Source organism: Megalobrama amblycephala, linkage group LG21 (genome assembly GCF_018812025.1).
Source record: "Megalobrama amblycephala isolate DHTTF-2021 linkage group LG21, ASM1881202v1, whole genome shotgun sequence".
NCBI classification, from domain to species: Eukaryota; Metazoa; Chordata; class Actinopteri; order Cypriniformes; family Xenocyprididae; genus Megalobrama; species Megalobrama amblycephala.
In genome coordinates, this window is record NC_063064.1 from 19,461,724 (window position 1) to 19,488,049 (window position 26,326).

The following is a 26,326-nucleotide window of genomic DNA, read 5'->3' on the forward strand; positions in this document are numbered from 1 at the left end:
TATAACCCATTTGCAATTTGAAAGTTTTTCATGCTGCTAAGTATACACACTGCAAAGTTTTGGGAATGACTAACTTATTTAAATCTGGGATTGAATCCAAAATTATATTGATTGACTGGACAGAAATAGCCTAACTAGTAGACCTGCCACATATTCTATTATGCGTTATGGGATTCTTTGTTGTTCATCAACTTTGTCTTTGACAAATATTTTTATTTTCAAATAGTTAAATGAGACTAAAATAGTTCCAATATTTTTGCTATGATATGGACACTGGTAACGAGAACAATTTGTCATAATGTATTATTAAGAGCTCAAATTAAAAACTGATTTTATAGTTAAGTCATGGCAATAAACTATGGAAGTGTCTGCTGCTGAATAAAAAAGGTAATTGCAACTTTTTTTCAACTCGCAATTGTGTTATAAAGTCAGAATTATAAATTGCATAACTGTGATATAAACTCGCAATTGCCTGAAAAAAGTCAGAATGGTGAGATACAAAAAAGGTAATTGCGACTTTTTTTTTTTTTTAATTCTGTGGCGGAAACAAGCTTCCATAGTCATAATGTATGATTAAGAGCTCATATTAAAAACTGATTTTATAGTTAAGTCATGGCAATAAACTGTACGCCTTTTAAAGACTTGGAGAGCAATATATCACTTTAGGGTGTGATCTTTATTCCTGCCATAGTAAAATTGAAAATGTCCTGGAAAAGTCCTGGAAAATGATCGCTGAAAAAGAGTGGGAACCCTGCACTGTAAAAAATTAATATAGGCCTACCAAATTACTAAAATCATTTTTTAAAGTAAAGAAAAAGCCATTTGATAAATCAAAGTTCATCACAAGTAGCCTTTCCACAAGCTGAAGTAAATACAGTACTAGGCTGTCAACAAATATAAACACCATCATGTTAACACGCATGACATTAAAATAATGCAATATAAACATTAATTTCACTAAAAATGTCAAATAAATCCCTATAATGTACATAAGTGAAAGGAAAACTAAGCTATTTAAACTTAATTCAGTTAAAAATCACCAGAGAATTCTGGGAATGTCAATTTATCGTGTTCACTGTAACTTATAAGAGGACTTTTACTTTTTCCCTTCCAACAACTGTACTTTATTAATACGAACAGTAGAGTTAATTGAAAATTATTATTATTATTTAATGGAATATTGCAGTATTTATTATAAACTATGTATTCGTGCACATTTCATTTCACATTTATTTGAATTGTTTTTCACAATACATATAATTTCAAAGCAGCTTGACAGAAAATGCATGTCAACATTACAATTTAGAGTAATCTGTTATCAGAGGTGACTGTCCAAGTTATGTAATTTCAGAAATGTACATATACACAATGTATATATTAGCTAACAATATATTAATTTAAACAATGCATATTATTATTATTATTTTTTTAAAATCATGTTCCCTTGTGATCTTTAATCAAAATAAATCCCAACATCATCTCTTCTCTTCTCTAATGACATGTTTACTGGAGAGGGGGTGGGACAACCTGTCACTCAAATGAGATCACAGCAATAGCAAATCACAACCATCCAATCAATTCCCAGATAGACAAAATCAAGTCAGTTTTTCTTGTTTGAGAAGCTGGTCCACTTGGATATACATCACAATAGTGAAGAAAAGACTATTGCAAACTCCATTTCATGCCGACTTTAAAATTATGATCATTTTTTGCAGTGTAAAAAGTTTCTTTTATTGTAACTGCATTGCCGAGAACAGCCAGTACCTGTTCAAATTTTCTCCTTTGTGTTCCACAGAAGTAAGAAACTCCTTTGAGCAGGGTTTGGAACGACATGAAGGTGAGTAAATTATGACAGAGTTTCATTTTTGCGTTCACAGTGCAGTGCTAAGTTAAAGCAATAGACTGTCCTCCATGACTCCATACCTCTCCGCCTAGGGAAACATTTGCATGCTGTGCCTTTCTGGAACTAACAGCTGTCAGTTTGTCTTATTCACATTCACTGTATCTCTCCTTCTTTCCGCCTTTATCTCTCTCTAATTTACTCTCTTTCACCTTCTCTGCTACTTCTTTTTCCGTTTCTCTCACTGGAGACCTGATGAAGCATAGTGCACCTGTGATCAGGGATTACGCACTTAACATCAAGTGTTACTTCTACCCTTACATGCTGTACTGCACTTGCTGGGATAATCCCTGAGGCTCTGCTCTTCAGAGATGCAAATATTTATTCATGTGAGTGCATGATAAGCAAAAAGTAGGTTAAAGTATGTCTTCAATAAGGCCTAGTCACAATTAAAATAAAACAGCCATGAACATAGTGGTGCTCTTCAGGTCAAGCATGTTAAATATCTCCTGAGAACACACATGAATGTGCAAATGAATTGAATTTATTTCTACAGCATTGTTTACAATACATATTGTTCCAGCTTTATGAAGAGTATAGCGTTTTTAAAGCGCCCTATGAGCCAAAAGCAACTGGGGAAAAGGAAAAACTCCTTAAAGGGTTAGTTCACCCAAAAATGACAATTCTGTCATTAATTACTCACCCTCATGTCGTTCCACACCTTTATGTTTGATAAAATCCAATGGCTCAGTGCATTGCCAGCAAGACAATTAACACTTTCAGTGCCAGGAAAGCTACTAAAGATGTATTTAAAACAGTTCATGTGACTGCAGTGGTTTAACCTTAATGTTATGAAGTGACGAGAATACTTTTTGTGCGCCAAAACAAACAAAATAACGACTTTATTCAACAATATCTTGTGATGGGCGATTTCAAAACACTTCATGAAGCTTCGAAGCTTTACGAATCTTTTGTTTCAAATCAGTGGTTTGGAGCATGTATCAAACTACCAAAGTCACGCCCCCCAGTGGTGAACCATTGATATTTCGAAACACTTAACACATAACGAAGCCTCATTTACTGAAATTTACTGATTCGAAACAAATGTTTCGTAAAGCTTCTCACAAAAAGTATTCTCTTCACTTCATAACATTAAGGTTGAATAACTGTAGTCACATGAACTGTTTTAAATACATCTTTAGTAGCTTTCTGGGCAATGAAGGTATAAATTGTCTTGCTGGCAATGCAGGCCTCACTGAGCCATCGGATTTTATCAAAAATATCTTAATTTGTGTTCCGAGGATGAACGAAGGTCTTACGGGTATGGAATGACATGAGGGTGAGTAATTAATGACAGAATTTTCATTTTTGGGTGAACTAACTCTTTAAGTAGAAGATGCGAAATCAAAAAATTCACTTTTTCCCTCCTGTCTTTCAGAAGAAAAATACATGACCATTCTTAACACAAGTACTATATATTCACTGATTTATTTACAAGAAATAGCATATATGTTTTTTGTTCTTTTATTTCTTGTTTTATGCATAAATCTAGTACTAAAATTCAGGTTTATGCTTATAATGAGAAAAAACGGCTTGTAACAAGAAAATGCTTTTCCAACACTTTGAGTGTGAAAAAATCTAGTGTATGAAAGTTATATTTATATTCCATTTGCTGTTTATCATCTTAAAATGCATCAAGAGACTTATTGATATGAGTGAGTTGCCACATAATTTCTCTAATGGGCAGTTTCCCAGATAGGGTTTAAATTAAGCCAGGGGTAGGCCTTAATCTAGAATAGTTAATCGTGGTTTACAAAATGGCTTTCTGAAACACAGATTAAGTACAGATTAGTAAAACCTGAACTATGGAGTCCTGAATTAAATTAAACCAGATTCATTTAAAACCAACTGTGCTAATCTGAATTGGCAGAGAGGCTGCCTATAAAACATGGAATGAATCAAGAGAAGCTTAAAATTGCAATGAACTGAGAAGCAAATCCAAGGCTGGCAATGGTAGCAAAAAAAAAAAAAAAAAAGATGATGCTCGCTCTGTCCAGACGATACCGTTTGATAAACTGCTCATTGTCAAACATTTCAAAAACATTCTTGCTCCCTTGAAAGATTTGCACACATCTCTGTATCCTCAGCACCCCTACTGGCAATTCCTAATTCCTAATTCCCTGTCTTAAATAACTGGGAGAGTAAGAGTGATTCTTAGCTTTAAGAAATTTCATAACTTGCTTTTATGCTTAAGTTTGAAAGTAGGAGTAAATTTCATGAATTCTCAGCACTAAAATGGCACTTTGAGAAGCATGATAAATACGGGCCCTGGTTTAAAGGGCCATTTTATTCTAGGGCTTAATCTCTGTCCGGGAAACCGCCCCTAAATCTAAAGTCAAGGCCCAACCGTATTTGTCCTCAATTAATGCAGAAATTTCCATGTTCACATTGACAAAAACATATTTTCACAGTACTGCCTTTTTCTATGACATTCCTTTCCTCATTAAACATTCATAACCCATAGGAATAGACAATGTTGCATTTTTAAAATAATTTTATTTTGGATGTTAATATTGTCACGTTCAGAGTTATTACAACATCGTTTTCACCCAGGGGTTGGCCCCTCGTACAAGCAACCCAAAGCAACGTGCCTAATTACATATAATTAAGCCCCAGCTTTTTGGAGAGCAATCTCATATTCCCTTTATTGTATTACAAATGGGACCATTACCTCTTAACAAGGAAGGCTCATCTCTGCAAATCAGGTTAGAGAGATCCTTTCCAATCCACAGCCCTCTTGTTAAATGTGTCTAAAATGTCATTAGGACTCTTCAACCTCATCTGTGTTTGTTTTAGAACACCATATGATTATAGGAAATCCTCTGCTGCGATTCACTGGCGCTGCCATTTCACAGTGTGTGGCTGGATTTTCAGAGGGGATAATATGGTATATTTATAATGATTTGAAGCAAACCGAGACGTCCTCCATTTTCAAACGAGCGGGTAGATTGTAACCGTTCTTTGTGGCTACCTGCCGGAGCATCTGCTCTTCGGTATTAACAAATTAGAAATTAGAAGATGCGAGTAAGGCCATAATTACTTGAACTGAAATCATCGGATAAACAAATGCAGCAGGAAATAAGGTCAGTGAATAAATTTGCTGAACTTGGCAATAAACACAAATGAGGCGAGGAGACAAGTGCTCTCCCACTCAACATATTTTGGGTCATTAGGGAGTTGAAAAGTAGCTGAGAACGTACAGTGTATATTTAATTAAATAACCACCATAACCTCTGTGCTTTCACGGTCACGCAGTAGCTCATCTGTTGGGTGTGGCACACTTCCTACCTCATTAATTGTTTATAATCTAAATAAAGCTATGAAAAGTTCAAACCTGTAATTTTCTGCACATTAGACTTCTTGTAGGACTTTTTTTTTAATGATTTTTAAAGAAGCCTTTTACTGTATGCGCACCAAGGCTGCATTTATTTGATCAGAAATACAGTAAAAACTCATTTAAAATGAATCTATTTTAAAATGTAAAGCGGAATTTTGACAGCAGCCATTACTCCAGTCTTCAGTGTCACATAATCCTTCGCAACGTGATCTCATGAGAATACGTGTATTTTTACATACATTTACTTAGATTTTCATACACACAAAAACATACAATATTGACGTATTTAGCACTAAAACGTAAAATACTTACATATTGACAGCAATAAAACATCTTTTGTGTCTCTCACAGCAAACTAAATATTATAAAATGGTTAAGGTTAAACAATTACAGAAATGTTATTCATTTTAAGGCTTTAAAGTGTAGTCTTGTTTAACATTATGTAATCCTCTGAAACGAGTTTACAGCACAAGTCACGAACAGAAATGTTATTTCATATTAAAGTTGCCCTAGAACTTTTTAAAAAAAGATGTAATATAAGTCTAAGGTGTCCCCTGAATGTGTCTGTGAAGTTTCAGCTCAAAATACCCCATAGATTTTTTTCATTCATTTTTTTAACTGCCTATTTTGGGGCATCATTATAAATGAGCCGATTCAGGGCTACTGGCCCTTTAATTCTCCTGCTCCACGCCCACGGAGCTCGCGCTTGCCTTGAACAGTGCCTAAACAAAGTTCACACAGCTAATATAACCCTCAAATGGATCTTTACAAAGTGTTCGTCATGCATGCGGCATGCATGCGTCGGATTATGTGAGTATTGTATACTGTTATATTGTTTACATTTGCAGACATCCCAAGTCTCCCGGAAGTTCCGGGAGTCTCCCGCATATTGATAGCGGCTCCCTGATGCCCGCAAATTTGACTATGCCAAGATAAATTCAATTTTTCATTCGAGGGCACCTTTAAGTAGATGAATAAACTGCATTTAATAAATGTGACTAAAAACATGTATTTTTGTGACAATTGAATACAACAGAATCAAAAACAATGCCACGATTTTAATATTAATACATGGGAATTCATTCACAATCACACTTGGATACGTAAATAATTTACGCTTTCTCCTATGCAGCGACTGACGATACAACCATAAGATACACCAAAGCACAACATAAATTCACAAATCACATCAATTTTATTTGTTCACTGTACTCCAAATCTTTACAATCCTTATGTTTGTAAGGAACAGATCCAAATTCAGCCCTTTATCTGACGATTTCTCAGCAGCAACCGTCATAGTCAGATCCTGCGCTCATTATTATGATTCAAATTTGAAAGTTGTTAACCAAAGTCCCTTTAAGACAAGTCATTTCACTCGGCGGCCATCTTTGAAACGCCTCTCGGGCATCCTGGGCATCATGCAATCACTTTGAATGGGGAAACATCAAAATCTCCAAATTAGTTAAAATCTCCCGGAATCTAGAGCGAGCGAGCAAGAGCGCGCATAGAGACTGTGTTTCAAACCAGCGCGCGCACGGCAGAGAGGGATAGGGAGCGAGAGAGAGACCTTGCGTGTGTGTGCGAAGCGCATGTATGACAGAGAGCATCCCGAATGTCCTTTTTCGGCAAATCAACCAATCAATTATCAGTGAGGTGAGTTGACAAGTTTCATTTCATGTGCATATTATTCAGGCAAGTTGCCAAGGCTACATGAAAACAACAAACTCCTTAGACCTGTTTAAAGTTGCAATGGAAAATAAATAAAAGCAGTTTACATAAATAGTATAAGCAGCTTATATAAATAGTAAAAGTAATAATTGCATATGCCTATAGCTTATAGCTCCTTCCTTTTTTTTTTTTTTTTTTTGGGGGGGGGGGGGGTGGGGGGGGGGTACCTCCCTGAAATGACTTTTTGCAGGTTGGGATGTCTGCATTTGATTCTGAATGAATTTGAGGCTGTGCTCCGTGGCTAACGGCTAATGCTACACTGTTGGAGAGATTTATAAAGAATAAAGTTTATGCATTATACAGACTGCAAGTGTTTAATAATGAAAATAGTGACGGCTCTCTTGTCTCCATGAATACAGTAAGAAACGATGGTAACTTTAACCACATTTAACAGTACATTAGCAACATGCTAATGAAACATTTAGAAAGACAGTTTACAAATATCACTAAAAATATCATGATATCATGGATCATGTCAGTTATTATTGCTCCATCTGCCATTTTTTGCTTACCTAGTTTGTTGATTCAGCTCTGCACAGATCCAGACGTTACTGGCTGCCCTTGTGTAATGCCTTTCATAATGTTGGGAACATGGGCTGGCATATGCAAATATTGGGGCGTACACCCCGACTGTTACATAACAGTCGGTGTTATGTTGAGATTCGCCTGTTCTTCTGAGGTCTTTTAAACAAATGAGATTTATATAAGGAGGAGGAAACAATGGAGTTTGAGACTCACTGTATGTCATTTCCATGTACTGAACTCTTGTTATTTGACTATGCCAAGATAAATTCAATTTTTCATTCGAGGGCACCTTTAAGTAGATGAATAAACTGCATTTAATAAATGTGACTAAAAACATGTATTTTTGTGACAATTGAATACAACAGAATCAAAAACAATGCCACGATTTTAATATTAATACATGGGAATTCATTCACAATCACACTTGGATACGTAAATAATTTACGCTTTCTCCTATGCAGCGACTGACGATACAACCATAAGATACACCAAAGCACAACATTAATTCACAAATCACATCAATTTTATTTGTTCACTGTACTCCAAATCTTTACAATCCTTATGTTTGTAAGGAACAGATCCAAATTCAGCCCTTTATCTGACGATTTCTCAGCAGCAACCGTCATAGTCAGATCCTGCGCTCATTATTATGATTCAAATTTGAAAGTTGTTAACCAAAGTCCCTTTAAGACAAGTCATTTCACTCGGCGGCCATCTTTGAAACGCCTCTCGGGCATCCTGGGCATCATGCAATCACTTTGAATGGGGAAACATCAAAATCTCCAAAACTGTTCACCAACCTTACGATTAAATTTCATATTTGAAATCACCAATGAAATCTAACAACAACCGGCTCATAAATTTAGTTTCTAAACGCTCGAATCATGACAAAAAAAAAACTATTTTTCAGGCTGGATCAAGCTAATGCGCATGCGCAGACCTAAATGCGCGTCTGACTGTTTCTATAGAAACCGGTGATTCTAACGGCCGCTGAAGTGACGCGATGACTTTACCAGTCGGCGATTGGCTCTTATTTAGAAGGCGGGACTTATTCCGCCATATTGCGCATTACACTTTCTCCCATTCAAAACAATACGAGTGACACGTCTTGTGTTATTCTATAGTCTTTGGTAAGGATTAATAAGTTAAATTCTGCTCTGTACCCTATTACCGCCAGAGATGACTGTGATTCAGTTCGAGGTGGGGTTTAAGGATCTTACATTTATCTATATAATGATAAAAAGAGAAATTATACATATACCTTTATGGCATGAAACATTCGTAAATATTTTAGATTTTTTTGCTGTAAAAACGTAATAATGCTACGTTTAAATGCTGCCAATATGTCTATATTGTATGTTTCAGCACCTATCCAAACATACAAAAATATACGTTTTGTGTCTTTGAAAGTTACGTATTAACAATGAGACCAGGCTGTCCTTCAGAAATCATTCTGTTGCTCAAGAAACATTTTATTATTATCAGTGTTGAAAACAGTTGTGCTGCTTAATATTTGTGAGAAAACAATGATAGATTATTTTCAGGATACTTTGATGAATACAAAGTTCAAAAGAAGCATTTATTATTTTGTATCTAATAAAGTCGTTAGTGTCACTTTTGATCAATTTAATGCGTCCTTGCTGAATAAAAGTATTACATTTCTTTACCAAATAAATAAAAATCGTACTGACCTCAAACTTTTGAACGGTACTATAAATTACAACAGCTTTCTGTGGTTATCAGAAAACTGGTAATTTACTGTTCATTCCCATAGCACTCCATGAATATCAGATTTCTGTGATTATCAAAGACAGCTTTTATGACATAACAGTGACTAAAAATGAACACGTAGCTTCTGACTGGAGCAATTACATGGCACTGTTGGTTCGTTGTTACAGTGCCAGACCTTTTGGTTTCGAGCTTAACCGCTATGACCCAGAGGTAAGGATCAATATGATGTATAGATTTCACTCACTCACTCACTTAGCGAGGGTGAAACACACGTCTGTGTCGGTCAAGGCCAGTCATGCTCATCCAGGTCCATTGTGTTGCTGTCGCCTCATTAAAGATGAGACACAGTGCAAAGGTGTATTGAGTTTCCCAATACTACAAAACAAATACAATTACTCATCCATTAACTCATCTAGAAAACAAGGACTCACATTTCACTAGTGTCAAATGAATTAAATTGAACTCGGAGTGAGTTGTATGTATAAGTCCTATGTGGAATAAGTGCTACAAATAGCTACAGCTGCCTGTAACTGACAGATACACTTGAGGAAGGTTTTTGTCATGCTTAAAACTTTTTGTATGTCAAAGTACATTTTCTGACAAATAAAATGAGATTTATGTCAAAGCAAAAGTATAAAGATCTAAAAATATGCATGTTGGTGAACTGCCAATGTATAATTATGTGGCTAAAGATTAGCATGAATTATTAAATGAAGCATTTGCCTCAAAGCTGTGGGGAAAATGTGCCAGATGCCCAGTGGCTCAACAAATAGTGAATAGCTTTGAATCGAAATGCACGAAATACTTTTTCGTTGAAGAACGTGAATTGGGAGCCAAATTTCTTCAAAGAATCTGAAGGGCGCTGGCACAGAAAATCCCACAGTTGAAAGAAAATTATAAAGGTTTTTTTTTTCCCCCATAAAATGATTTACTGAAGAAGCTATACCGCAAGTTGGGGAACTGCATGAAGGGAGTGATATTTCATATTTCTCTGCAACCTTGATGGATAGAATGTGAAATGATAATATTTTAATTTGTTCTGTCTTTTAGTAACTTCGCAGACTTGTATTTCTATTAACAATTTAACACTTATGTTTCAAAAAATGTTGAAAATTGCTTCATATTTCAGAGATGACATATTTTCCTAGTTGGTTTCCTAGTTGATGTAAAAATATGAATAATGCACTATTCCTTAAAGGGTTAGTTCACCCAAAAATGAAAATTCTGTCAATTATTACTTACCCTCATGCCGTTCCACACCCGTAAGACCTTCGTTAATCTTCGGAACACAAATTAAGATATTTTAGTTGAAATCCGATGGCTCAGTGAGGCCTCCATAGGGAGCAATGGACACTTCCTCTCTCAAGATCCATAAAGGAACTAAAAACATATTTAAATCGGTTCATGTGAGTACAGTGGTTCAATATTAATATTATAAAGCGCCGAGAATATTTTGGAGCGCCAAAAACGACTTATTTAGTGATGGCCGATTTCAAAACACTGCTTCAGGAAGCATCGGAGCACAGATGAATCAGTGTGTCGAATCTGTTGTTCGGAGCGCCAAAGTCACGTGATTTCAGCCGTTGGCAGTTTGACACGTGATCTGAATCATGATTCGACACACTGATTAATTTACGCTCTGAATCTTCCTGAAGCAGTGTTTTGAAATCGGCCATCACTAAATAAGTCATTATTTTGTTTTTTTGGCGCTCCAAAAATATTCTCGTTGCTTTATAATATTAATATTGAACCACTGTACTCACATGAACTGATTTAAATATGTTTTTAGTACCTTTATGGATCTTGAGAGAGGAAGTGTCCATTGCTCCCTATGAAAGCCTCACGGAGCTATCGGATTTCAACTAAATATCTTAATTTGTGTTCTGAAGATTAACGAAGGTCTTACGGGTGTGGAACGGCATGAGAGTAAGTAATAAATGACAGAATTTTCATTTTTGGGTGAACTAACCCTTTAAACAACTCATTCATGTGCATATTTGTATTTAAGTACACCCAATGATTCAACTTACCCAACACAGCTTACCCCTATCTCCCTTGGATATTCGATTCATGAAAAATGAGGAGCAAACGATTCCCTGTTTGCTCCTCATTTGAGCCTTAATGGATCAGCCAGTCACGAGAACTACTAGAAGCTTGTTTCCCCAGTAATTGTACTGTACTGATTATTCCATTGGCTGCTATAAATGGCAATGATGCCCTTAATGAAATGGCTTCCATGACATCATGAAAGCATTTTTTAAAAGAGATGACAGCGCTTTAAATCAGGGAAGGGCATGTTTAACATGAGGGGCTGTTATCTGATCAAAACCCCGTTGTGCTCTCTGTAAAAGGCATGACTTTAAAAGCACCCAGCAGGGCATTGCACAGCCAGACTGAAAATCAAGGGCTCGTCGTGATTTGGTCACAAGGCAAAAACATGTTACTTTGACACCGAAAGCCACATTCTTCGACTTCTGCCTGCTTAGCAATTACTACTGTATCTTTAAAACACTAATGTCTTGTCAGTTATGATTGATGGGCTTAAAAGTATGTACTTCATTAGCAGCACTTTTGAAGATATCCTTAGAAACCTTGGGCTGTCACATCATCCGACAGATTTTCCCATTTCCTCGATTTAGTTTCAAAACTGGGTAGAACATTTCCATTGAAAGCTCAATTAGAAGTCATGCTTTCTGACAGATTGATAGTTCATTTAGATGATCCAGAAATAGCATTTGTTCTGCCTCTGAAGCTAAAATGTGAATTCACACACTCCTTTTTATCATCTTTTTTTTTTTTAACAGAGGATTTGGGGTTTTATGTCCCATCTGTCATGGCACATTTGTTGGGCTGCATTACAAACAAAATCACCCAGTGGGAACAGTGGACCTGATCCTGAAATCGAGACGAGAATCACGTTTCAGTTGCACACAAGGAGAGGTGATTTTCTTAAAAAAAATGAATAAAGATCATTTAAATCCTGTTTATTTTAACTCTACTTCTATGAAGCAACTTTTCAGGGATGCCTGTGGACAGAATGGCTCAGAGCACTTTGATTTCACACATCTGTTTATGTGACAAGAAAACAAGATGGTATCATGTTGCGTAATGAGGGTTATTGATGATCTAAGATAAAAATAGACACAGTCTGTGCACTACTTTTAAGATCCACCTGCTGTCAAGCAGTTGCATTTGCGCTGCTGGAACTATTTTCTGCTTAACCTCCCTCTGTTTTAAAAAGAAAAGAAATGTTGAGTTTAAATATTCCATGCAGCACTTCTTACCTTTCTTGCTTTGAAACCTTATTAAGCTTATTTGCATTCAAACTGTCGACATTTTGTTCAAGAGCAGAGTTCAAGTAAGTGGTTACTTTTCACTGTAAAATATATACTACTGCAGTGTTTCTCAGCTGGTGGGTGGCAAGGCCATTTTGAGTGGGTTGCGGAGTGTGCAGTCAAAGAAACAACAACAAACATAATTCTATTTTTTTCTTATGCAAGACTTTTATTTTGAAAGACATGCATGAAAGCTGTTGACACTTCTGTCAAACGTAGTTTACGTAGAGTGCCTGCAAAAGACATGTTGATTCCGTAGGTCGCATTTGAAGGCTGCATACGTCATCAAGAATGTCTTATTTAAGAGAAGTAACCATAATATAATACTGTAATTTCTTTGTTACTTTGCAATCTAATGGCTACTTTTCTTAAGTGAGACCGCCTCGATGACGTATGTAGCCTTCATGTAGCCTTCAATGCAATCTCCGGAGGACACAGCCTCCAAAATGAGATGCAGCATATATATGTCAGTGTCATATTCTAACATTATTTGTGTAACATTACGAAATAAAATGTCTCTCACCTCAGAAAAATGAACTTTCTTGTCCTGTCAGCCATTATACTGTGCTCATAGCGTTGTGTATTACTTCATTGGCCCTGTCCCAAATGGCACATTTCATATGCATTTACGGTCCCATATGTCATTTTAGGTTTCAGAAGGGTGCTCATGAGCGCCCCCTTTTAGGTCGATATGCACCCTCAATGCGCACTTTTGCTTTTCAGATGACTTCTTCCCGACAGTCAAAGCGGCATTGCGTCACAAAAGTGCGGACTTGTAGGAAGACCGCAAGTGTTTAGGGTGCCATTTGGGACAGCGTATAGTTATGTTGTCAGATAGTGAATTAATTAATGAAATTACCAAAAAGTATCAATAAATTGCGTAATTGATACTTTGTGTGTGTGTGTGTTCGCTGGACAGCGTTTGCATAATGATTTTCATTAAATTCACTGTACATCTATGGGTCAATGACATGACACAACTAATGTATTTAAAAAAAAAAAAAAAAAAAAAAAAAAAAAAAAACTGCAATTCATACATACAGTGACTTGAATTAATACTCATTTTGATAATTTCAAGGGGCCTCATTTATAAAATGTTGCGCAGAAACCGTCCTAAATTTGATCTTACGATCATTTCTCCGATGTGCGTACTTGTGATTCATAGAATGAATGTACACACAGAAAATGAGCGTACATCTATAAATCGCAAATGATCTTGAACTTGCGCGCAGCTGAATGGTTTCAGTTCTCTGCGTTTTAAATGAAACTAAATTAATGTCATTTACATATAAAAGATCACCAGTCATTGTACAAATCCTTGGCGAACTGCAAGAATAGCTTAGATTTCCAAAAACCTGCTGTTACAGTTGCTGTATAGCTAGGCACGACAGAGACGAAGATAACGATATGAGCAATACTTTAATAATACACAGGAGATAACTACTAGGGATGACAGCATGTACACACAAATGAGAACGGACAAGGAGTGAAGGAGACCACACACACACACACACAAAAAAAAACTAACAAAAGGAACTAAACAAGGTGCACTCAAAAAAATAACTTGTTGGTCTAACTTAATTCAATTATGACACCTATTTCCACACAGTTGAACTGATTTATTTGAACTTAAGCTAGGTTAATTGTACTGATGAGTAAAATTCATCCTAACTGAACCAGATCACACCAGTTTCATTTGACATATTCTGTGAATGTTTCCTGAACATAATTCACTCTTGTTGATCCAACCAGTGCTATTGCGATTCAGACTGGTGCCCTTGTGCAGAGTTACTTAAGTTTTCTGCGAAACATTTGTAGCATGCAAGTAATGATCAGGTAAAGAACTTCTCATCACTGCCTTTAGCACAGTTAAAGCTTGTTGAGAACAACATAGATTTATTCCATGTAGCCACCCATAGCCTAACCGCAAGGTCTACACTTCAGCATAATGGTAACCTCATAAAAATTGACATAAACTCTTTTAAATGTCAAATATAACTGAACATCAAACTTTAAAAGGTATTTCCCTTTACTAAAAAACACATTAAACAGCACTTAATTTCAACATTTACTGTCCCGATCTATCCCTACGCAAAGCATGCTGGGAACTAGAAATCCTCTGCCCAGTTTCAATCAACGCAACATAAATGATTTGTGTAGTCTCAACACAAATGGTTTAGGTTAACCTAACATTTTGCAAATTTAATTTCATTTAACATAATACAATTGAGTGCAAATGCCAATTAAGTAAAAAACTAAAGATTTGTGTTGGTTCAGCTTATTTTATTTAAATAAACTGAGCAAGCAGCTAGAATCATTTTTTTGAGTGTGATGAGAATTAACTAGACTGGCAATAGGCTAATCAGACTGGAGAAAACTGGGTCACAGGGGAAACAGAAATACCAGATATGTGACAGTTCGCCCCCTCCCGGATAGGCGCGCCATCAGAGTCCAACAGAGGAGGGAAGGAGGGAGGGAGGGCAAATGGCGGAGGAGTAAAACAAAAGTCCACAGAAAATAAGAACAGTCCAAGGGGGAGTGGAGGGTGGGAGGAACCAGGGGACAGCCTGGAGCAGAGGAAGCCAGATGATGACCCAGGCCACAGTCAGCATGATGTTCCTTGGCAGTGGTGCAGGAGGGAGGAGCCATGGAGGAGACAGGGGTACTTCATCCTGCGACGCTGCCAGCCACGGTGGAGAACCAGTCAGAGCCGAAGAGACACGGAGCCTGGGTGACACCGAAGGTCCGGAGGGCCGTGGCGGAGCTGACGGCTCATGGGACTGAGGCGAAGATGGGGCAAAGGAAGACCGCTGTGGAACCAGTGCGACCGAGGATAACGGAGGAGCTGGAGGGAAGGCGGAGCCCGGTGGAGCCAGAGGGATGGAAGGCAGAGGTGTAACCGGCAGCCAGAAATCCCGAGGTGGAACCAGGGTGATGCCTGACCAAAGCGCAGCCGGTGAGACGAGGAAGCCTGGTGGAGCAGGTGGGATGACGTGCCACAGTGGAGCTGAGGGCGCAATGAGCCAAGGCGAAGCCAACGGGTCATAGGACCCAGGTGGAGTCCGGGTTTCTGTGATTGGAGGTGAAGACGGGATTCTCACGCCAAGGCCATGCAGGAGACTGGAAGCCCCGCAGTGAATCCGCAGCATCGTGAAGAGGTGGCTGAGGAGGAGATGAGGGGCGGACAGGAACCAGAGGAGTCACAGCAGTAGAAGTAGGCTGGTGAAATAGAGGAGGTGGGAGAGGGAGGCTGGGCGGGCAATCAGCAGACATAGGAGACGCTGGAGATACATAGGGCACAGGAGATACAGGGGTGTCTGCAGAAATTACCTCAGAAAACCAGTCTATTAAATCCTCCTCTAGATAATTAAATTGTCTCCCAGTGTCCATATGGCTTTTGCACTCAGCAGCGGGAGTGTAGGCGGGCTTCTTTCCGAGCCCTCAAGCTCCACTAAAACTCCCTCGGGGACGGGCGTTGTTGCCGACTCACTCACCTGGTCAGACATCATAACAGGCTTTAGCTCCGGGGTAAAGCACAGCTCAGCTGGGCTCGCTGGCACTTTCTCCATGGCAGGCGCAGGCTCCGTGTCTGCGGTGGAATCAGGATTCAGCTCCCTCTGGCTGGGCATAGGCTGACTGGGCGCTGGGTTTGGTGGAGTGGTGCTGATAGGCTCTGCTGGGCCGATGGTGAACGCCGAGTTGTTGTTTATCAGCACCCACTCCACACATGCGGCGAAATCTTCTCGTGGACCTCTCCCTGGGAGGCGTGCACGGGACCGCTAGTATCAGGATAGTGTGTGAGGAATGCTAACTCCAAAAAGTCCAGGGTGTGTTCTTCCAGGTAGCGGTCCTTCTGCTCCAGGCACAAGAGAGAAACAGCAGGTTCCATGGTGACGGAAAAAAAAGAAAATTAACGCCGCAAAATAAACTGTATCGGTCCGTTCTTCTGTTACAGTTGCTGTATAGCTAGGCACGACAGAGACGAACATAACGATATGAGCAATACTTTAATAATACACATGAGATAACTACTAGGGATGACAGCATGTACACACAAATGAGAACGGACAAGGAGTGAAGGAGAACACTAGGTATTTATACAAGAGACTAACAAAAGGAACTAAACAAGGTGATGAGATAATTAACTAGACACAGGTGGAACAAGTGAACTAATCAGACTGGGGAAAACTGGGTCACAGGGGAAACAGAAATACCAGATATGCGACACCTGCAGTAATCTGACCAGGAAAAGTGCATACATCTGCTCAGACCCTGACGTGGCTCTAAGCACTTTTCCACATCAAAGATCATTTTTATAAATATGAGCGTTGGCGTGGATTTAAGCGTACACACACTCTAAGATCAAACCTGTGCATACGCATGCTTTATAAATGAGGCCCATGGAGTGTAAAGTCAAAAAATGTGAAGGTGATGCAACTGTCTTGACATCATAAAGAAAAAAGCCTTTTTTTTTAATGATAGCCATCCACTGGAGCAGAGTTGATGTATTGTTGTTGATGGTACTTGTAGCTCATATTGAAATATTAATTTTATAGTACCTATTTTATTTACCAGCACAGACAACATGCTCCCTTAACATGCATAAAAACATCTCACTGGTTTGTACAGAGTAAAATATTGATAGCAGATTTGGGAATTGCTCCCTTAACTGTGTGCCAGCTCATATCCCTGGTGACAGCTGCTTCTCCCTCAGGCGAACACTTTTGTTTTCATGCTTAAGAAAACAACCAGCAGCACGAGAGCACATGGGCTTTCTTAGCACACTGGGATGTCCTCGGGATATTGCTAGCAAATGCAAAGCAAACAAGCTGCAATCTTTCAAGCATTCCTCATTTATGTCATTACACACCTATTTCTCCTCTGGCATGACTACATTAAGTAAGCAAGTAGGTGAAGTCAGCTGGTCATTATTGCAAAAAAAAACTCTGACAAGGAGGTAAGGCCAGAGGGGTTATTTTGTGATAATGTACAGTGCATTATCACATTACAATATTACATTGAGAATGAAGACGTCGCAGAATGCTATGGTCTTGACCGCACTATTACGAGTGTGATATTGCTTTTATTACAAAACGTTAATACAGAATAACTTAAAGGGGGGGTATCACACACAGTTTCTGCCAATCTCATGTTAAACTTAAGTACCTATACAGTAGTATAGCATCCTTCATATTGCCGAAAAGTCTTTAGTTTCATCATATTTATAAAAGATACATACGCTGTACTGAGTCTTTCCGAAAACAGCCGAGCGCCTGGAGGCGTGTCGTGTGAGCGGAGATTTTAGATCGTCTTGGTCAGCTAAATTTAAACACACACAATACACCATCGCATTATCCATGGATAACTTTTGAATCACTATATTGAATATAGCGTATAGTGAATGATGAACAATGAATTTATGAATTCACTATGTTCGTATTGTTTACATTGTATGCACTTAGGCACCTATTGCCAACAAAACAGACATTTGATGCAGTTTTACTCACCACCTGCGGTTCCGACTCGTGACCAAGATCATTACTGCTGTGAGCGCTTCATCTTTCAATTTCAAACGATCTGTAAGTCCAGCGTTGAACTGGGCCTTGTTAAACCATAAGCAATGATCCTGAGGGCTCGAGCAGCCACGGAAAAACACAAGATATCCTCCATTCATTTTAACCAATAAAAAATTGATTGAAACTATCAGTTTCTATGGTTATTTTAAAGGGATAGTTCACCCAAAAATGAAAATTCTGTCAGTAATTACTCACCCTCATGTTGATACAACCATGTAAGTCTTTCTTTCATCTTCGGATCACAAATTAATATTTTTGTGATTAAATATGAGCGGTGGAATACTCCTCCATTGGCTTTAAGGGGGCCCAAACTTGTCCGTCCAGAAAGTCAGTGAAGAAAATGTTTAAATAGTCCATGCCACTACAGTGGCTCAACCGTACGTTTCTCAAGCGACGATAATACTTTTCGTGCGAAAAAAACAAACAAAAGAACGACTTTATTCAACTATTCATTTTCTCTCTTGTAGGCCTCTGACGTTAGTTCACGAGAGCTCCATGACGCATGCGCGAGAACTAAACTGACGACGGTCTTCTTCTACTACTACTTGTTACTGGCTGCTCACTCCTTAGGAGTATTACCGCCACCTAGTGTTCAAGATGAAGTGCTGGCATAGCCGGAAGCGCTAAACTTTGTTTACAAGCAGGTGAACGCGCGCGCTGTATGTAAGCTATTGAATTCGACGTTGATCGTGCTTTTGGTCTCGCTCTAAGTAATTGTTTACAATGGTTAGAAAGTGTGCATTTCCTGGATGTCCGAATCGTGAAAAACTAACGAGTAAACGTAAAGGTGCCTTAACATTGCCACAAAATGAACGGCTTACCTTTCACCGTTTCCCATCAAATGATTGTGAGCGACTGAATCTATGGCTGCTGGCTGTTCAACGGGATGTTAATTTACCGATTAATTTCATCAAGCGCATGAAGTTGTGCAGTGAACATTTCTCTCCAGACGACTTCAAATCAGTTCAACAAAAAAGATTACTGAAATCAACAGCTGTGCCCAACTTGTTTATACAGACCAACAAGGTAAGTGGAAGCAGTATGTGGTAATTGTTAAAGTCATGATACATATGTTATGATATGTTCACCTGCTTGTAAACAAAGTTTAGCGCTTCCGGCTATGCCAGCACTTCATCTTGAACACTAGGTGGCGGTAATACTCCTAAGGAGTGAGCAGCCAGTAACAAGTAGTAGTAGAATAAGACCGTCGTCAGTTTAGTTCTCGCGCATGCGTCATGGAGCTCTCGTGAACTAACGTCAGAGGCCTACAAGAGAGAAAATGAATAGTTGAATAAAGTCGTTCTTTTGTTTGTTTTTTTTCGCACAAAAAGTATTATCGTCGCTTGAGAAACGTATGGTTGAGCCACTGTAGTGGCATGGACTATTTAAACATTTTCTTCACTGACTTTCTGGACGGACAAGTTTGGGCCCCCTTAAAGCCAATGGAGGAGTATTCCACCGCTCATATTTAATCACAAAAATATTAATTTGTGATCCGAAGATGAAAGAAAGACTTACATGGTTGTATCAACATGAGGGTGAGTAATTACTGACAGAATTTTCACTTTTGGGTGAACTATCCCTTTAATAACAAATATCAAGAGTGCATCAATGTAATGCTTGAGCACAAATCTTTCAGCTCCACTGGGTTCTTTGGGAAGCAAGGTTATCTTTCCCTCACAACCAAAAACACGCTTCTTTGGTGACATTGTTGATTTCGTGGTCTAAAAACAAAGTGACAAATCTTTCTCGAGCAAGTCCTGTGCAGCGCTGCTGATGACTTCCGTAAAGCCGAACGAAGCGCGTTGATGGGCGTGCTCTCGCTCTTGCTCTGGTCGACGTGCGCGCTCTTCCAGGAGAAGTGCCTGTACAAAGATTCCGACCATTCTGATGTCACACAGGCACATACTTGAAAAAAAGACCCCGAAGTTCGTGAGGATTTGGAAGAGTATTTTTGGCACAGAAATACTCCGTCATTATGTCCAACTCATGTTTTGAAACTTTAGTCATGTTTAGCATGAGAATCCAACTCTTTAACAGTGTAAATAAGACAGAATGCATGAAATAACATTATACCCCCCTTTAAATTTTAGACAATATTGCCAGTTACATCGTCTATTTTTGTCCCACCAATGGAAATATTTTCAAACAAAGCCACCATTGCACTTCTTCGAGCAACACAGAGGCTGTTTCTCAATATGCGTCCTTAAGCTATCTTGCGTCCTTGTGTTCACGCTTTACAACATAATCAACCCTCGAAGTTCAATTCCAATACTCAAGAACGCAAGGACAGAGGACGCATGAAAGTACCTGGATGTGTTCTTGATATCGACAAAGAAGTGAAACTCAATAGAACGTTCCATTGCAACACCAGCGCCCAGCAGCCCTATGCTTCCGCCATTTTGGGGTGAAAGCGACTCAGCAGTCCACTAGATTCTTCAACTGCTTTGTCAAAAAAAAAAAAAAAAAAAAATAAGGTCATTAAAGCTAAAATCGAACCTGAATGATGACGACACAGAATAAAATACTATCACTAGTGATCATCAAATCCTTTTAACAGTTTATTTTACACACTTTGTGTTTAAGTCTTCCACTTTTTTCACAAAACCTTTTCTCTCTAGAAACCCAGTCAGTTTGATGCCCAGTCAGAAGACGCTGTGGCTGCGGGCGGTGGACGGACGAAAGCCTGCAAGCTTTTCTCATTTTTACATATGAGATTCCTGGTTCCTGCGTTCCTGCTGAGTAAATATTAAAAAAAAAAAATTGGAGTAAATTATTTGGTGAATCACTCAAAGATATTTGCTTGATTTGTTTCTGAATGGATCTTTTTGAAAGAATTGGTTGTGTGAATGATTCAAAAACTTGTCACTAAATGAATCAGTAAAAACTTGTCACTTCCTGAATCATTTGGTGCATTCGAATAGGTATTACATCTGAATTTATTGTATAAATATGGGTAATATGAATGAAATTCGGATTTACAACGTTACTGCATGTGGCGTACCAGCGTCAGTTGCATTGCTTCACTGCTACTTATAAACCCTCTCACATGGCATGGGATAGTAAAGTGTCCCTCGAATGCACATTTTAGAATCTCTGCGAAAGTAGTAGGTCATCTGGATACTTTTTGCATACTGTTTTTTCAAATACTATGTATTTGGACATAATAATAATCCCATATTGTCATACTGCAAAACACAACACTATGCACTTTTAAATGTCTCCATTCTATACATTTAAGGCCTCCTCTTTCATCATCTTTTGAAGAAGGATGACGAGAAGACTTTTTTTTCCCAGGGAGACCTTGAATGAGGGCTTCTGAATGATTAGGCTATGCTGTTCATGTAAGCAAGCTTTCACACTGGGAAGAACAGGCCAGGTGAAAAAGAGCTCTTCCATTAACATTCACTCACAGGCGTCTTTGCTCAGGGTGCATCTGTCACACAAGAGTTAGTTGAAAATAAATGGCATGGGAATGCCATCTATTTGTCAGCTATGAGTGATGCGGTGCCTGATTCAGATCAGGCCACTGCACATAGTAGAACAACAGCCTCTCAGAAAGAATACCAGGGGAAATGGTAAAAATTGCTTTGGCCCCTCGGTTATTGTTTTACAGGATGCGTCATATTTTTTGTTGTCCTGCAGAATCTCAGAAAGATTCATGTCAGATAAGACTATTACTCGTCCATGGATTGAATCCAAATGCAACTGGTAGGGAAGCACAAGGAAAAAAAACTGAAGGTCTTGAATGTTAAAGTTCCTAGCTTACAAAGCACTTGTTAACAAAACAAACATTTGATCTATTTTTCCAGGTTCTACAGAGGTAGTCGAAGAGCTAAGATCAAGGCCTAAACACTTTTGAGCAGTAAACCTCTTGGAAGTACTAGGTATAAAAGGCTGAGATTACTTTTTCAAGGAAAGAAGAGGTTTTGTGCACAGTGAAAGCCCAAGCATTTGGACTTTTAAAACAATATTTTTGTATTACATAACAAAATATCTAACCAAATAACATTCATTTTAAAGAAAGATATAGCACAAGCACACTTTTCACATGAAATATTTTACAAAAAATGATGCCAGCGATGCAGCTGACGCTGGTATGCCACAGTAAAATGTTGTACGTTCGAATTTCTTTCATATTACCCATATATATACGATAATAGATCAAATAGGGACAAAAAGTACTGGTTGTCAGATGTTAGTGGAACAGAATTGGTTAATCTGAACACCTGTGTGAACTGTGTCCACTAAAATACATGGAAGACAGTTGTTTTTCAGTTTTTCCAAGCTTCAGAATTTAAAAATAAAAAACTGGAAAGGTATAACGACTTTATATTGTACAGTGTAGCCTACACTGAAAAATGCTGTAGGATTTATTTTGAAAGTTTTCATTCAGAAATTGCTAGTAAATTGAAACTGCAAGTAACGCATTTCATTAAATGTGACATTTTCAAGTAGAAAGACTATGATCGTATTTTCTTGTAAAACATACTCCAATTATTTACAACTTCGATTTTTTTTTTTTTTTTACAGTGTAACACTTTCTTTTTTAAAAGGGATAGTTCACCCCAAAATGAAAATTCTGTCACCCTTATGTCATACAAAACCTGTATAACTTTCTTCACTGTACCATAAAAGAAGAGTCCATCCAATGAAGTCAATCAAAAACATTCTGGCCAAATTATCCCTGTACGATGGATGGATGGTTGGATGGATAGTCAATAAAGTTGAAAAGTTAGTTCACAGAAAAGTTTTCATTTTGTTTGCAGATCCCACTAGGTTTGATATTTGATATCTAATAGAATGAAAATCAAACAAGCATTCCCACTACTTTTTGGGGCCACTGTATTATACATGTGATGGATATGCCACAAGTCTCCTCCTGGGTGTCTAACACAGTGTCGATCAAATTTTCATTTATTTTGTACAAGATTCATTGGTTTCAAATAAAATATTTTTTTTTTTTACTAACCATTGGAGCCAATGGTCAGTGAAGCCAACAGAGAAAAATGAACAATTGATAGACCTGTGAATTAGAAAAACTCCATTAAAATTCAGCTTTGTATTTTCTTTCAAGCTGCCGGTTAACAATTCATGCTCCAACTGTCATCCTTAAATACATCAGTGTACATTTCGCTTTCACACAGGTCTGATTGACGTCAACATTATTTCATATTTTTAAGCCAAAAATCACAAATACTAAACATCTTGGTCACAAGTCACATGCCTCTTTAACATATTTTAATGCAAAAATCCAGATACGGCAGCAGAGAAGTCATTTGCGTATTCTAAACACGAATCATTTACAGATAGTGTTGTATGCATTTGTGATTTGTTTCAAAAATAAAACAAGCTTTCAGCAGCAGAATATTCATCTCCATGCAAATTATTCCTAAGGTGTGAGGAGGAGCATGCGGTGCGCTCACAGGTGTGTTGTGTGATAGGCGAATCTCTCTCAGGGCGGGGTTAATTGACACCTTTAGTGCCACAATACGCAAGTGTATCTGCTGTTTTCGGTCTGTTTGTCAGGCAAAACGCTTGCACTGCAACCTGCCTCTCTTTGTTGACTCCAAGGAAAAAGTGCGGCTGGTAAACGGGCCATTCTAGTGCTAAACTGTTTTAAAATGCAATTCAGCACTGCAGTACAATCACTGGCTTATGTTGGGTGAATAAACGGTCGCAGTCGTCCTGCGTTACTGACTCAGCATGTGGCACCATGTGATCTCGGTTTGTCTGTGCTGCTGCTGCTGTCCCACTGGAATATTTTACAAGGGTTCGCAAGAAATGAGGAAATGACTTATGCAGATTGAAAAGCAATTGGAATAACCATTACTTCGACTCGTTTTTTCTGTAAAGATGAATGTGTCTGTAATGACGTGGCAAGTTTCTGATATTACCGGTCATGCTTGGACAGCAAATACTGACAAGGTCACGGCCAAGGTCAGATGAATGATTCTAAGGTGCCTTAGTTTGTCTCAAAGTTGTCTAAAAAGTGATTTTAGTACATTAGTAACACAACACTGAGTAAGTGCAAATAACATTGACCTTAAAACTAAATATGCAGAGTATCAGAAGGTCGACTCGTTTGATGTTTTTCTCCTTGGCAAATAATACGCCTGGGTGATTTTCTTGTGTAACGAACAAAACTTCTCTGGGAAAAAGCATGTAAGTGCAGCTGTTTCACAGAACTGCGATCTCCAATCAATTTGGTCGCAAATCACATTGTGCTCAGCGCAACTGCAAACACCCTTCATGCTGTAAACTACACTAACGTGGGTTTAAGTGGGCTCTTAGTCATGTATCTGCCTAAGGCCAGCGGTCTGAAGCCAGCAGGACTAGGATGAAGAGATTCAGCAGGAGCTTTGGTCTGTCCTTACAACCCAGAATCTCCATTCCACTCTCACAGCTGTGTTTACACATCTCATGCGCCATTTGAATACACCCAAGAGTCCTTGGGTTACAAGTACCCCTTTTTCAAACAAAATGGTGCTGGTGCTCAATGTGAGGATCTGTGAACTTCGGACTCTGATAGCCTAATTATGACATAACTGACCACAAACAAACATACAGCAACACAGTTTTTGGCTATATTCATAATAGCTTGCATAAGATGATACTAATACAGTTTGCAAGTTAGGGCATTATGAATTATTCGAATCTGGAGCAAACCCTTGTACCTCTGCTGAGCGCAGAGGTTTTGAACTCTTGATCATTTTCAAATCTAAGATGTTCTGGCAGCAGCAGTGGTTGAGTTTGTCACCGTCCCAACACGCATACATTTATTCAGATCTGACCTTTTGGTGCAGCTTATGAGTTTTTTCCAGTGTGGCATGTCATTTAATGCATCGTACTTAACCACCATCTCTGTGTAAATCGTATGTAATCACAGGGATTTTTGCTTTTGTGTGGGTCAACAAGAGATGGAAAAAGCTACGAATATTCAGGGTTTCGAACATTTATTTCATGCTTATATGTGCATGGATACCAGCACTGCTGTTTACAAGAATCAAACACAGAGGTCGATTTTAACGTTTTTATTCCAGTAACAGTGAATTGACAAACATATGAGACTACATTTTATTAGTATTAAAAAATCCTAAAAATTCAGTGCATTTGGGACACAAATGGAAACTTCAAGTAGTTACTTCATATGGATGAACAATGAACAATTCACTGCAAAAAATTCTGTTTTTGTCTCGTTTCTAGTCAAAATATCTTAAAGTTCTTAAATCAAGAAGCATTTTCTTGACAAGTAAAAATAATTTTCTTGTTTTTAGGAAAAAGAAGTCAAAATTAAGTGAGCTTTTCCTTAAAACAAGCAAAATAATCTGCCAATGGGGTAAGCAAAATAATCTTAATTCAAACCAAAAATAAGATATATAAACTTGTTTTCAGTTTGGATTAGGATTATTTTGCTTACCCCATTGGCAGATTATTTTGCTTGTTTTAAGGAAAAACTCACTTCATTTTAACTTATTTTTCCTAAAAACAAGAAAATAATTTTTTATTTGTCAAGAAAATGCTTCTTGATCTAAGAATTTGCATTTTTTTGCAGTGTTTGTATTATTCATGTTAAATTTAACTCACATTTACTTACAAATTCAATATCCAAACAATGAATGACTATTGTTACGCTACAGATATTATATTCAGTGTGATATTATGGCCTTCATAAATGTTTTACATTATAATGCAAATAAAAAACAATTTAAGTTGAACAGTTTGAACACAAAGTTTGCAGTACCAGGAAAAATTATACATTTCTTACATTCATAATGTTGCATGGTATGAAAAATGCATGATGACAAAGTAGTGAGGAATTGAAAAATAAATCATTTAACTATATTATTCAGTAGCTGAAGAAGTTTAGTTTAATATAGTTTATTTGCTGTCATCAAAACAGCTTAAAACCAACCTAAGGTGGTTTGCTGGTCTACGCTGGTTCAGATGGGCTCCAATTTAAGCCAAGCTGGTGTTTAAACGTAAGAGTTTTATACATTGATGAATTTATTATTTATTTGCTTGTTCGTTTGTACCAAAAACAACTTCAATCTATTCCCTTAAACACAATATAATGTGCATCTGGCACAATTCCCAATGGAAGACTATTGAATGTGTTAAATGTGGATCAAACAAGAACAAAGAATGAGGGGAACCAACTGTAGCCTGCAGATGGAACTGCGATATTACACAA

General features: G+C 38.0%; 1 long non-coding RNA gene across 1 annotated transcript; it reads left to right on the plus strand.

The window, feature by feature from the left end:
- Positions 1-1,466: 1,466 nt before the first annotated feature.
- Positions 1,467-25,410, plus strand: LOC125257098. The gene is made up of 3 exons (XR_007182242.1): positions 1,467-1,837; positions 12,026-12,161; positions 20,754-25,410. It is a non-coding gene; the product is annotated as an uncharacterized LOC125257098 (long non-coding RNA).
- The last annotated feature ends 916 nt before the right edge of the window (positions 25,411-26,326 follow it).